This window comes from Heterocephalus glaber, unplaced genomic scaffold (assembly GCF_053883595.1).
Source record: "Heterocephalus glaber isolate CG9 unplaced genomic scaffold, H.glaber_assembly_v1.0 deba00001593, whole genome shotgun sequence".
NCBI classification, from domain to species: Eukaryota; Metazoa; Chordata; class Mammalia; order Rodentia; family Bathyergidae; genus Heterocephalus; species Heterocephalus glaber.
In genome coordinates, this window is record NW_028258368.1 from 5,083,272 (window position 1) to 5,095,537 (window position 12,266).

The 12,266-nt window shown below is 38.6% G+C and overlaps 1 protein-coding gene and 1 pseudogene across 2 annotated transcripts in view; both read right to left on the reverse strand.

Annotated features, from left to right (window-relative positions):
- Positions 1–12,266, reverse strand: part of Mthfd1l (methylenetetrahydrofolate dehydrogenase (NADP+ dependent) 1 like) — a 199,342-nt gene that overhangs the window by 17,933 nt on the left and 169,143 nt on the right. The window lies entirely within an intron of this gene.
- On the reverse strand, positions 3,728–4,345 carry LOC106010409 (SPRY domain-containing protein 7 pseudogene; annotated as a pseudogene).

Here is a 12,266-nt window from a genome sequence, read left to right on the forward strand (position 1 = left end):
CTTTTGTTTCCTACTTTTTGCAACTTTATTGTCAAAATAAACTGCATTATTTAAGAGCTTTATTGAGGCAAACTTGTGATATAATAAACAGCATAGGCCAAAGCATAAAGCTTATGGTATGGTATTATGGAAAACTACTATGAAAATTTATACACAGATCTTTATATGGACATATGCTTCATTTCCCTTGATTCTCCAGAGTAAATAGGATGGCTTGGTCATGACAGGTACATGCTTAGCTTTTTTTTTTCTTTTTCTGGTACTGTGGATTGAACTTGAGGCCTTTGCACTGAGCTACATACCCAGCCCTTTAAAAATTTTTTATTTTGAGACATGGCCTCACTAAGTCACTAAAGTTGCTCAGGCTGGGCTTGAACTTTCGATCCTGCTGTCTCAGCCTTCCAGAGTATTGAAATTACAGGAACCATGCCTAGTTTACATGTTTAACTTTTTTTTTTTTTTTGGTGCCAGGGTTCGAACTCAGGTCCTTGCGCTTGTCAGGCAGGCGGTGGAACCACTGAGCTAAATCCCCGGCCTACATGTTTAACTTTTTAAGAAACTACCAAAGTGTCTTCCAGGGGTCTTTAGCAGTATATATTCCTAAGAGCGGTATAAGAGTGCTCCCACTGTTTTACATCTTCACTGATGTCTGGTGGGATTAGTCTTTTAAATTTTAAATATTCTAACAGTTAAGTGCTGATATCCATTGAGGCTTTAATTCGCATTTTCTTTTCTTTTCTTTTCTTTTTTTTTTTTTTGGTACCAGGGATCCAACTTGTGTCCTTGAGCTTTCTGGGCAGACAGCGGAACCACTGAGCTAAATCCTGCCCCCCCCATTTGCATTTTCTAAATGACTAATGATGGTAAACATATTTTTATGTGTTTATCACTGCAGATTTTCTTGGATGAAGTATCCTTTCAAATCTTCTCTCTTTTTTTTTTTTTTAAGACAGAGTCTCACTATGTAGTTCAGGCTGGCCTTGAACTACTGGCAACCCTCCTAACTCCCCCGAGTGCTGAGAGCACAGGTGTGCGCTATCACACTGGCTAAAATCTTCTCATTTTTAAAGAGTTTTTTTCCCCTGAGTTTTAAGAGTCCTTTTATAATTTGCATACACGATCTTATCAGATAGATGACTGGCAAATATTTCCTCCTATTCATAACTTATTTAGTTCCCAAATATTTGGAGTTTTTCCAGGTATCTTTCAGTGTTGATTTCTAATTTAATTCCATTCTGGTTAGAGAACATATTTTGTGTGATTTGAATCCTTTAAAATTTATTGAGATTTATTTTGTGGCCCAGAGTATGGTCTATCTTGGCAAATGCTCTGTGTACATTCACAAAGAATGTGTACTCTGCTGTCCTTGGGTGGAGTGTTCCATTCATGCCAATTAGGTCAAGCTGGATTCAAGCATTGTTCAAGCCTTCCACATCCTTATCGGCTTTCAGTTTATTTGTTCTGAGAGGGGATTTTAAATCTCTGACTGTATTTGTGAATTTGCCTATTTTTCCTTGGAGTTTTATCTTTTTTTGTTTGTTTGCTTCATGTATAGTGAAGCTCTACTATTTTTTTTTTTTTGGTACTGGGGATTGAACTCGGGTCCTTGCGCTTGTGCAGCAGGAGGCAAAACCACTGTGATGCTCTGCTATTTTATCCACAAACACAAGATTATTATGTTTGTGGATGGAATGGTCTCTTGAATATTTTTTTGTTTTTTGGTACTGGGGATCAAACTCGGGTCCTTGTGCTTTTTGGTCTCTTTAATATTAAGAAATAACCTTCTTTATCTTTGGCACTATTCTTTGCTCTAATTTTTTAAAATTAATTTTATTGGTACATTTTAGGTATACAATATAATGATATTCATCATTGGAGATTTGTACCTTTACATAATATATCTTGATTCGTTATTTTTTCCCCATTCCCCTGCCCTCCCCACTTCAACCCCTCCACTCTTCCCTATTTACAAAGACTCTGTTTCCATTTCTTCATGTTAATTCCATTTCCACAGTGGTTGCACCAGTCTACACTCCCACCAACAGTGGAGAAGGGTTCCTTTCTTCCCACACTCCCAACAGCATTTGTTATTGGTTGATTTCATGATAGCAGCCATTCTTTCTGGGGTGAGGTGGAATCTCTGCATTGTTTTCATTTGCATCTCTCGAATGACCAGTGATGTTGAACATTTTTTTCATATCTTTGCTATTTCTATTTCTTTGAGAAATGTCTGTTCAATTTCAGATGCCCATTTTTGGATTGGGTCTTTAAATTTGGGATGGCTGATTTATTTAAGTCTTTTATATATTAAGTTTAGAAGACTTTTGGTGGAGTTCTTGGGGTCTTTTATATAGAGTATCATGTAGTCTGCAAATAATGACAATTTAACTTCTTTGTTTCCTATCTGTATTACTTTTATTTCTTTCTCTTGTCTAATTTCTTTGCTCTAATTTTACTTTGATGTTAATCTACTACTTCAGCTGTCTTCCGGTCAGTATAGTATTAGGATTTTTCCACCCTTTTACTCTTAACCTATAGTAAACCCCTTTATCTGTAGTTTTGCTTTCTATGGTTTCAGTTACCCATTGTCAACTGTGATTCAAAAGATACAGCACCGTCCAATAAGATTTAGTCACTCATACACATGCACAGGCCACATTCATGTAACTTTTATTACAGTATGTTGCTACAACTATCTATTATATTATTGAGATCGTTAATTTCTTCCTGGGCCTAATTTATAAATTAAGCTTTAACACAGATATGAATGTACAGGAAGAAGCACTGTCTCTCTGGTGTTTGCTACTATCTAGTTTCAGGCATAGAAGACTTGGAATATATTCCCCTCTTATGAAGGTGGACTACTGAATTTATGTTTTTATACTTAAAGTGGGTTTCTTGTTGGCAGCATATGGTTTTATTTACATCTTTAAGCCAATCTGACCATCTGTACATTTTTTTTTAAGAGTAATGAATGTTCTTTAATTGCTATTATTTTGTTATTCCTTATAGAAAACACAGATTTAAATAAAAGTTCTTGAAAGAATAGTCTCATTTAAATTTAAAGCATCATACTATTCTAAATGACTGCCAGTGTAAACTACACCACTAATCAACCATTACTTACTCTGGTATTGAAATTACACAGCCTGACGGTCTTCAACAAAATGCTCTAATCATTACTGTTTATCCCCTTTCACAAAGCAAATCAAAAGCACTGATATAACACAACAAAATAAGCAATTTAAGTTTTAAGAAAAGTGGTATATTAACATGGTAAATAGACTGCCAAAAATGAAGTTGCCAATAACATAAATTTCTGCCAAATGTTCTATTGTATATAAAAGAGGACAGACAAAATTACTGGACTACACACTTAAAATAATTAATGAGGCCTAAATTTCAGAATGACAGAAAAAACCACCCAACTCTACATCGCTATCAATATGAATATTTTATATAAGAAAGTCCCTTTTAATATATTACTGTGTAATACTGTTAATCAAACCTGTAGTTCTATTTATTTAAATAAGAATTAAGTAAATTGCCCAAAATGCTGATTTTCATATCACAAAGCATAAGTATTTTAAATCAAAATTTTTGAGTGTGTATTGAATATATTGGTTCCCCAGACAACATTAACAAGCAATTTTTTAAGAATATATTTTTATCTATAGATCAAGTAAAGCTTTATTATATGGTAAGCACTTTTAACAGTGCAGAAATAGAAGGTTCAAAAACAAATACATTCAAAAGATCTGCTGTTCAAATAGTATTTTTTCAAAACCAGGCGGAGGAGTATGATAAAATTCACTGAACCGGCAATCCAAAATTGCACTGTCATCAACATAAACAACTGGATACACTGTCCCTCGTATACTTGATGCTGGACAATGCATGTTTTTTCCATTCAAATATACATTTAATTCTACATGGTCATATGTAATACCTCCCTCCTGTGGAAGGCTGTTCGCTGGTAGCCTATTTTTCTCTTCATTGTTGTGATACAGGGCTCCATCATTTCTCATCACAAGACTATGCATGTCTCGGCCAAGAGGAATCTGATTCAGGTTAACCTTCTGAGTTGCAACACCAATACCCCAGATTCCTGTGGATTGGATTTTGAATTCAAAATAGCTTTTGTTTTGATGTAAAGGTGCATTGGCTAAACAACCTCCTGTTCCACATATTCTTCTTCCATTTTTTACAATGACAACATCTGTTCCCATGTGCTGCGTGTCCAGCTGCACGGCTGCATCTCCTTCAGAGGAATGTGGCCGGTCCCGCAGTTCCTGCAGCATCGCAGGCAGCACAACACCGACGCCGCCATGGCGTGAAGACCACCGCTGGGCCACAGCTGCACCTATTGACCATCTCTACATTTTAATGAGGAGGGTATGTAGATCATTTGCTTCTTTTTTTGGGGGGTACTGGGGATCGAACTTGGGTCCTTGCACTTTCGAGGCAGGTGGTAGAACCACTGAGTTAAGTCCCTGGCCCCTGATCATTTACTTCTAATGTGATTATTGCTATAGTTGGGTTGAAATCTACTATTTCGCTATTCTTTTTCTCACTGTCCTATTAGTTCTTTGTTCCATTTCCCCCCTTTACTGATTTTTTAAAAGGCAAGGTATCACGATGTAGTCCAGGCTGGCGTTGAACTAGCTATGCAGCTTGGGCTGGCCTCAAACACATGATCCTTCTGCTTCAGCCTCCTGAGTTATGGGGTTGCAGGTATGTGCTGCCATGCCCACCTTGACTTCTTTGGATGGAGTATTTTTAGTGATTTCATTTTATCTGTTTTGTTGGCTTATTAACTGTAACTTTTTGTTATTTTACTTTAGTTTCCTTGGCATTTATAGTATACATGCTGAACTTTTCAGTCTACCTTCAAATGATAGTATACTACCTCATATATAGTCAAAGAATCCGATAAAAGTGTATTTTTCTCTCCCTACTAGTTTTGTCGGTCATAGATTTTGCTTCCACGTGTTATGAACCCCCACACTATATTTCTATTACTTTTGCTTTATGTTGTAATTTATCTTTTGAAGAGACTTCAATAACAAGAAGTCTTTTTCAGATGGTTGCTATTTCTAGTTCATCATTCCTTTGAGTAGATTTAGGTTTTGGACTGCTATTATCTTCTTTCTACCCAAAGGTCTTTAACTTTTTTTGTATTTCAGTTTGGCTAGTGCTGAGTTCTTTCAGTTTCTGCTTGTCTAAAAATGCGTTTATTTCACTTTTGTTTTTGAACCTATTTTAAGGAGGTAAAGACTTTTAGGCTGAGATTTGTCTTTCACTATTTTAAAAATGACAAGCCTGCCGGGGATTTAGCTCAGTGGTTCCGGCGCCTGCTTCGAAAAAAAAAAAAAAAAGACAAGCCACTGTCTCCTAGTTAGTGTTATTTCCAATAGGAAATCAGCTCTTGATTTATCTTTGTTCCTCTGTACATAATGTGTCTTTTATCCTCTGACTACTTTTAAGATTCTTTATCTTTAGATTTATTTATTTAATCATTTAGTTATTGGTGATAGGAATCGATCACAGGGCCTTGTGCATGTGAAGCCTGAGCTGCACCCCTGAGCCACAGCCCCAGCTCCTACCACTGGCTTTTAACAATCTGTATTTTTTTTTTTTGTATATCCTTTTATTGGTACATTTTAGGTGTACAATATAATGACATTCATCATTGGAGATATGCACCTTTACATACTCTCTTGGTTCTTATTCCTTTCCCCCTTCCCTTCAACCCCTCCATTCCGCTAACAATCTGTATTAAGATGTGCCTTGGGGTAAGTAGGAAACGTGCCTTCACATTTTTGTACTGGTAGTTCGTTGAGCTTCTTGAATCTATAGGTTTATAGAGTCCAGCAAACTTGGAAAAATCTTGGCTATTATTATTATTATTATTATTATTATTTTTGGTACAAGGGACCGAACTTGGGTCCTTGTGCTTGTGAGGCAGGTGACAGAACCACTGAGCTAAATCCCTGGCCCTTGGCTATTATTTCTTTAAGTATTTTTCAGTCCCTTCTTTCTTCCTTTTCATGTGGGGTTCTAATTATATGCATTTTTGTCCCAAAGCCGACTGATCCCATCTTCATTCATTTCAGCCTTTTTTTGTGTTTCATTTTGGAGAGTTTCTAGTGTTACTTTTCATGTTAACTCATTTTTTTTTCTGCACTGTATAAGCTGCCATTAAATTTTTCATCACAGGGCTGGGGATTTACCTCAGTGGCACTGCTGCCTGCCTCGAAAGCACAAGGACCTGAGTTCGATCCCCAGTACCACCAAAAAAAAAATATTTTTCATCTCAGACATTTTAGTTTTCATCACTAGAAGCCTGACTTGTCTTTTCTAAAATAGCCTTTATTTCCACTCAACACGTTAAATCTTTCCTCTAGTTTCTTGAACATATATACCACTGTCATAGCTGTTTTTTATGTCCCTGTCTACAAATTTTTTTTTTTTTGGTACTGGGGTTCTAACTCGGGTCCTTGCGTTTGAGAGGCAGGCGGTGGAACCACTGAGCTAAATCCCTGGCCCCCTGGTCTACTAATTTTATTATCTGTGTGATTAATGGGTTGGCTTTAATTGTCTTTGTTCATTATATGTGGTATATTCTTCTTTGCGTGGGTAGCAATTTTGGATTAGATTATTAGGCATTTTATCTTGCTATACACTGATTTTTTTTTTTTGTAAATACTTTCTTCTGGTACAGTTTAGTTACTCAGAAACAATTTGTTCTTTCAGGGTTTTGCTTTTAAAATCTGTTGGGTGGAAACTACAGCTATGTGCAGTTTAGGATTAATTTTCTTCCTGCTACTGAGGTAAGCCTTTTTCTAGTAATCTAAGAAGCACCCCTAAATGATGAGATTTTTCACTCGGTTGGAAACAGACACCTCTTCCTGGCTCTGTGTGGTAAAAGGAATGTTGCCCCTTCTGATTCTTCTGAGTGATGCCTTCCCTGGCCTCGGGTCATTTCTTCATCCACACTCTGGTCAGCACTCACCTGAACACTCAAGGAAGACCCTCTGCAAAAGGTCTGCATGGTTCTCTCTTTTCCAAGACTGCCCTGTAACCTCCAGCTGCCATGCCTTCAGCTCAGGGTGACCGCTGGGCTCTCACAGGGTTCGCTCTCCCTAGACAGTAGTCTGCACCTTTTTCCAGGCAGTGGATGAGGACAATTGTTCCTCTTTGGTCCTTTGGTGTCTGTTGTCCTGTTTTTAGTTGTTTCAAGTGCGTGTGTGTGCATAAATCTAGTCAAGGTCCATTTTCCTTAGGGTGCAGTTTACTTTTTTTTTTGGTACCGGGGATCGAACTCCGGTCCTTGCGCTTGTGCAGCAGGCAGCGAAACCACTGAGCTAAATCCTGGGCCAAGTAGTTCTTGAATAAAGTTATATTGATAAAGTCCGATATACAATACTAAGTAAAATGTAATGGGGTTAAAAATAAATCACTTTTTAAAGCCTAGGGTCAAAATTTTCTTCATTTACTAACATACAAAATAAATACAGTAAAAAACTTTTTTTCTTGGGTTTTTGAGACAGGGTTTCACTATGTAGTTTAGGCTGGTCTTGAGCTCACTATGGAGTCCAAGCTGGCCCTGCAATTAGTGATTCTCCTGTTTCAGTGTCCCGAGTGCTGGGATTACAAGTGTAAGCCACCACGCCCAGCAGGAAAAAACATTTTTGTACAAAATACTTAAAAGGGGATATGAAAAATTCTGTACTTATAATGTAGCAAATATGACTTTTAAAAGGAAAATTGTTTGCTGAAAAGAATAGGAAATAAAGCCACACACGTTTCTGTCTGGTTTTATAAACTGAACAATAATAGGAATGATAATAATAATAATAATAAAAAGAATGGATTCTTTAGTAACTGCTCAGTTATCTGCTTTCTTTCTTTTTTTTTTTTTTTGGTACCGGGGATCGAACTCAGGACCTTGCACTTTCAGCAGAACCACTGAGCTAAATTCCCAGCCCTTTATCTGCTTTCTTCATGCAAAAGAAGTCCCTTTTCTCTGCACTTTTTGGCAGGTTAGCTCCTCCTTGCTTTGCTCCAAGTCACAAGAAGTATTTGAAGCCCTGCGTGCCCCCCTCTGCTGCCCCGGCCGTGACCTTGAGTGAAAGCTTCCCATGGTGGTGCTTTCTCAAATAAATACGTGGCTCTGGCATCCAACAGGCCCCTGGGTAACTCTCTAGCATGCTGAAGTCGAGTTGGCCCATCAGCCCATCAGCTACTTTCCCACAGAAACCAAGCCAATAAAGCCTGAATTTTTCATAGAACACAAATTACCAATATAGTTACAGTCTCCAATGGTAAACATTTCTATAGCATCAGCTAGGGATGATCACGAAGTGGAGTCCAGTTTTAACGAATTCGCCACCTCTATCTACTTCCTCTTCCCCCTCTCCACCCCACCCCACAACCATCCTACCTACTGCAGTGTCATTTTCTAAAAACCTAAACTAAACCTGTTGCTTGCATGAAAATTTAATTTCCCAGTAGGTCTATTAAATGTGGCAAGATTACAAACATTTACTTTATCTGCTGTTATATTTTCTAGTTGGGTGAAAGTGACCTGGAACAGGGCTTAGAATGCCCCAAGAAAACTTTGAACGGCTGGGAGCTTCCCAATCAGCTGCTTCCCCCGTCCTGTAGTCAATGGGGATTTCCAGGGGGAGAGGAACAGGGCTGGCGGGTTGCTTAGGAAATGGCATTCTTAGCCTTTTTCATCTCTTTCCCACCAGTGCTTGGGGATACTGGGAAAGCACAAATAGTTGCCAATGAGGAAGAAGTTAGGGACTCCTGAGATAATCTGCACGAATCTCTTTTTTCTTCTAGAAATCAGCTTTTGTTCTAAAACAAGGGTTGGCAAACTAGGGCCTGTAGGCCAAAATCTGGCTAACTGCCTTTTTGGTTTTTTCCCCCTAGCACTGGGTACTGAAAATAGGGAGCACTCATGTTCACCTGTAGCCTTTTTAATGTTTTTCATTTTGGGGCAGTTGCTCAGGGTGCCCTTGAACTTGAGATCCTCTTGCCTCAGTCTCCAAGTAGCTGGGATTACAGGCATGTGAGTCTGTGCAAGGCTACTTATTTTTGTCAATAAAGTTTTCTTGGAACATAGAACATTACCTGTGTATTTACTAGATATGGCTACTTTTGAAGTTGCCTAGCAGGCTTCAGTGGTTAGGATAGAAAATGTCTGGTCCAGTAAACTAGTATCTGGCCCTTGATGAAAAATGTTTGTTGACTTCTGTTTTGCTGGAGTATTGTAGACAAAAGGGTATAATAAAAACCAAGACAATTGAAGAACTTGACGAGAATGTCCTCCACCTATCACCAGTATGGTGCAGATGTCAACCGAACACGAGAGCCTAGGGATGGTGTTTGAGTTTAAATTACTGGTTCAACAGGATACACCTTTCTTCAAAAGCAAGAGGTCAAGGGTGTCAACATGGAGCAGTCTCAGTATTTTAAGGGGGTGCTACGGTAGAGTCTTTCTCAGCTGAAGAACTACTTAAATATAGATGACAGTATCTTAATTTATAGTATTTTTCCTTAGGTTCTATCTCACAGATTCTAATTTGCAAAATTTAATGCATAACACTACTTGATAGATCCAAGATAGAAGTTTTACTGGGAATCTGATTCTCTAGACTCCATAAACACCTGAGTTTTTGGAGATGAGATGCTTTCTTACACTAAAGGGCACATACGTACACCCTTCCATTCACCTGGCCCTCAGGGGACAGCCTGTGGATTCCCTGTCATCTGAAGGCTGAAACCAGGTTTTCTCTGTCAACACAGGAGCAGCACCTTCTTGTTGACATTTATTTTTTATTAGTACATAATTGTCATTCATACTGATCACATTCATCGTAGGGAATTTGTACTTATATATAATGTATCTTACTTCTTTTTTTCCCATCCCCTTCCACTCCCTTCAACCCATTTTCCCCTCCCCACTTAAAAAAGCTTTGTTTCCATTTTTTCCCTTTTATTCTTTTATTTCCTTTTCCCTTCCTTCTCCTTCCTCTATTCCCCTTCCCATTTGAACATGTTCTTCCTACTTTCCAGTATGTATCCTCCATTAGGCTCCTTGTTCACTCTTTGGGTTTCTCACACAAAAGAAACAATGTGATATTTCAACTCCTGTGTTTGATTTATTTCACTTAAGATTATGGTCTTCAGGTACATCCATTTTTCTACAAATGACTCCTTTATCCTTCTTTATGGCAGAATAGTACTCCACTGTATAAATACATGTTCTTTACCCATTCATCTTTTGAAGGGCATATGGGCTATTTCCCAAGATTTAGCTATTGCCGGGGATTTAGTTCAGTGGTTCCGGTGCCTGCCTCGCAAGCGCAAGGTCCCAAATTTGATCCCCGGTGCCGAAAAAAAGAAAAAACCCTAAGAATTAGCTATTATCAATTGTGCCGCTATAAACATGGGTGTGCATATATCACTGTGTTGTGGTGTTTTTACCTCTTCTGGGAAGATATCTTAGGACCTTTTTTTTTTTGGTACCGGGGATCGAACTCGGGTCTTTGTGCTTGCGTAGCAGGCGATGAAACTACTGAGCTAAATCCCCGGCCCTGGGAAGATATCTAGAAGGAGAATAGCTGGGTCAAAGTTTTGGTTTTTTGAGGAATCTCCACACTGATCTCCACAGTGGTTGCACCAGTCTACACTCCCATCAGCAACAGAGAAGGGTTCCTTTTTACCCACAGCCTCACCAGCATTTGTTATTGATTTCTTGACGACAGCCCTTCTTGGGAGTGAGATGGAGTCTCAGTGTTGTTTTAACTCGCACTTCTTGAATGACCAGTGATGTTGAGTATTTTTTGTATATTTATTTGCTGTTTATACTTTTTATCTGAAAAATATTCATTTCAGATGGCCATTTTTGCATTGGGTCTTTAAATTTGGGGGGTGGTGGTCTGATTTTTTTTGAATTTTTTACATATTCTAGATGTTAGTCTTTTGTCTGAGGAGTAGCTGGTAAAATTTTTTTCCTGTTCTGTGGGTTGTCTCTTCACTCTTCACAGTTCCTTTTGCTGTGCAAAAGCTTTTTAATCTGATGTGATACTAGTTATTGTTTCTTTGTAATATCTGCTATGGATTACACTTATGTCTTCTAGAGTTTCACTTATTCTGTCTTCCAGCAAATTAAGTATTTCTGTTTTTATATTTAGATCTTTGATCCACTTTGTTTGTAATTTTGTACGTGGTGAGAGATATGGGTTTAGGTTCAATTTCGGGCATGTGGAAAGCCAGTTTTCCCAGTACCTTTTATTTTATTTGGGGTTTTTTTTTGGTACCGGGGATCGAACTCTGGACCTTGTGCTTGCAAGGGAGGCGACGGAACCACTGAGCTAAATCCCCAGCCCCTATTTTTTTTTTTTGAGACAGGGTCTCACTATGCAGTTCAGACTGGCCTTGAACTCACTATGTAGCCCAGGATGGCCTCAAACTCATGGCAATCCTCCTGCCTCAGCCTTCTGGCTCCCAGCACCATTTATTGAAGAGGCTAACCAGTGAAGGTGTTTGGCCCCTTTATCAATGATAATATGGCTGAGTGTGCTGGGAGTTGTTTCTGCATCTTCTATTCTGTCCCATTGATCCTTGGGTCTGTTTTTTTTTTTGCCAGTACCATGCTGTTTTTGTTTTTTTTTTTAAATCACAGTAGCTGTGTAGTATAACTTCAAATCAGGGATTGTGATGTCCCTGGCCTTGCCCTTGTCTAGAATTGCTTTTGCTATTCTAGGTCTCTTCTGAGGAGTTTTAGGATTGTTCTCTCTAGTTCTGTGAGATATGCCATTGGTATTTTGATTAGGATTGTATTACATCTGTATAACTGTTTTGGAAGTATGGCCATTTCTACTATATTGTTGCCTATCCAAGAACAGGGGATATCTTTCCATTTTCTGATATCCTCTTCTCTTGTTGACATTGAGAAAGTAGTATGCTACTGTGTACTGGAACAGGAATAACAGGTCCTGTGGTATCTTCAACACACGGACAGGACTTGCTGAGGGATCTACAATCAAAGAATTCTGAAAGGTGGTTGGGTGAGTTTGAGCTTGCCAATGTCCATTCTATGTCTCTTTGTCCAGGATTTATCTGGCAAGGGGCCCCAAATTCCCTGATTGGCTCTCAGAGGAAGGGCTCACCAGAGAGACCTTAACAGGCAAGGGATTCTTGGACAAGGGGACACACACATGATGCTCCCTAAAGCAACACTGGGCCCA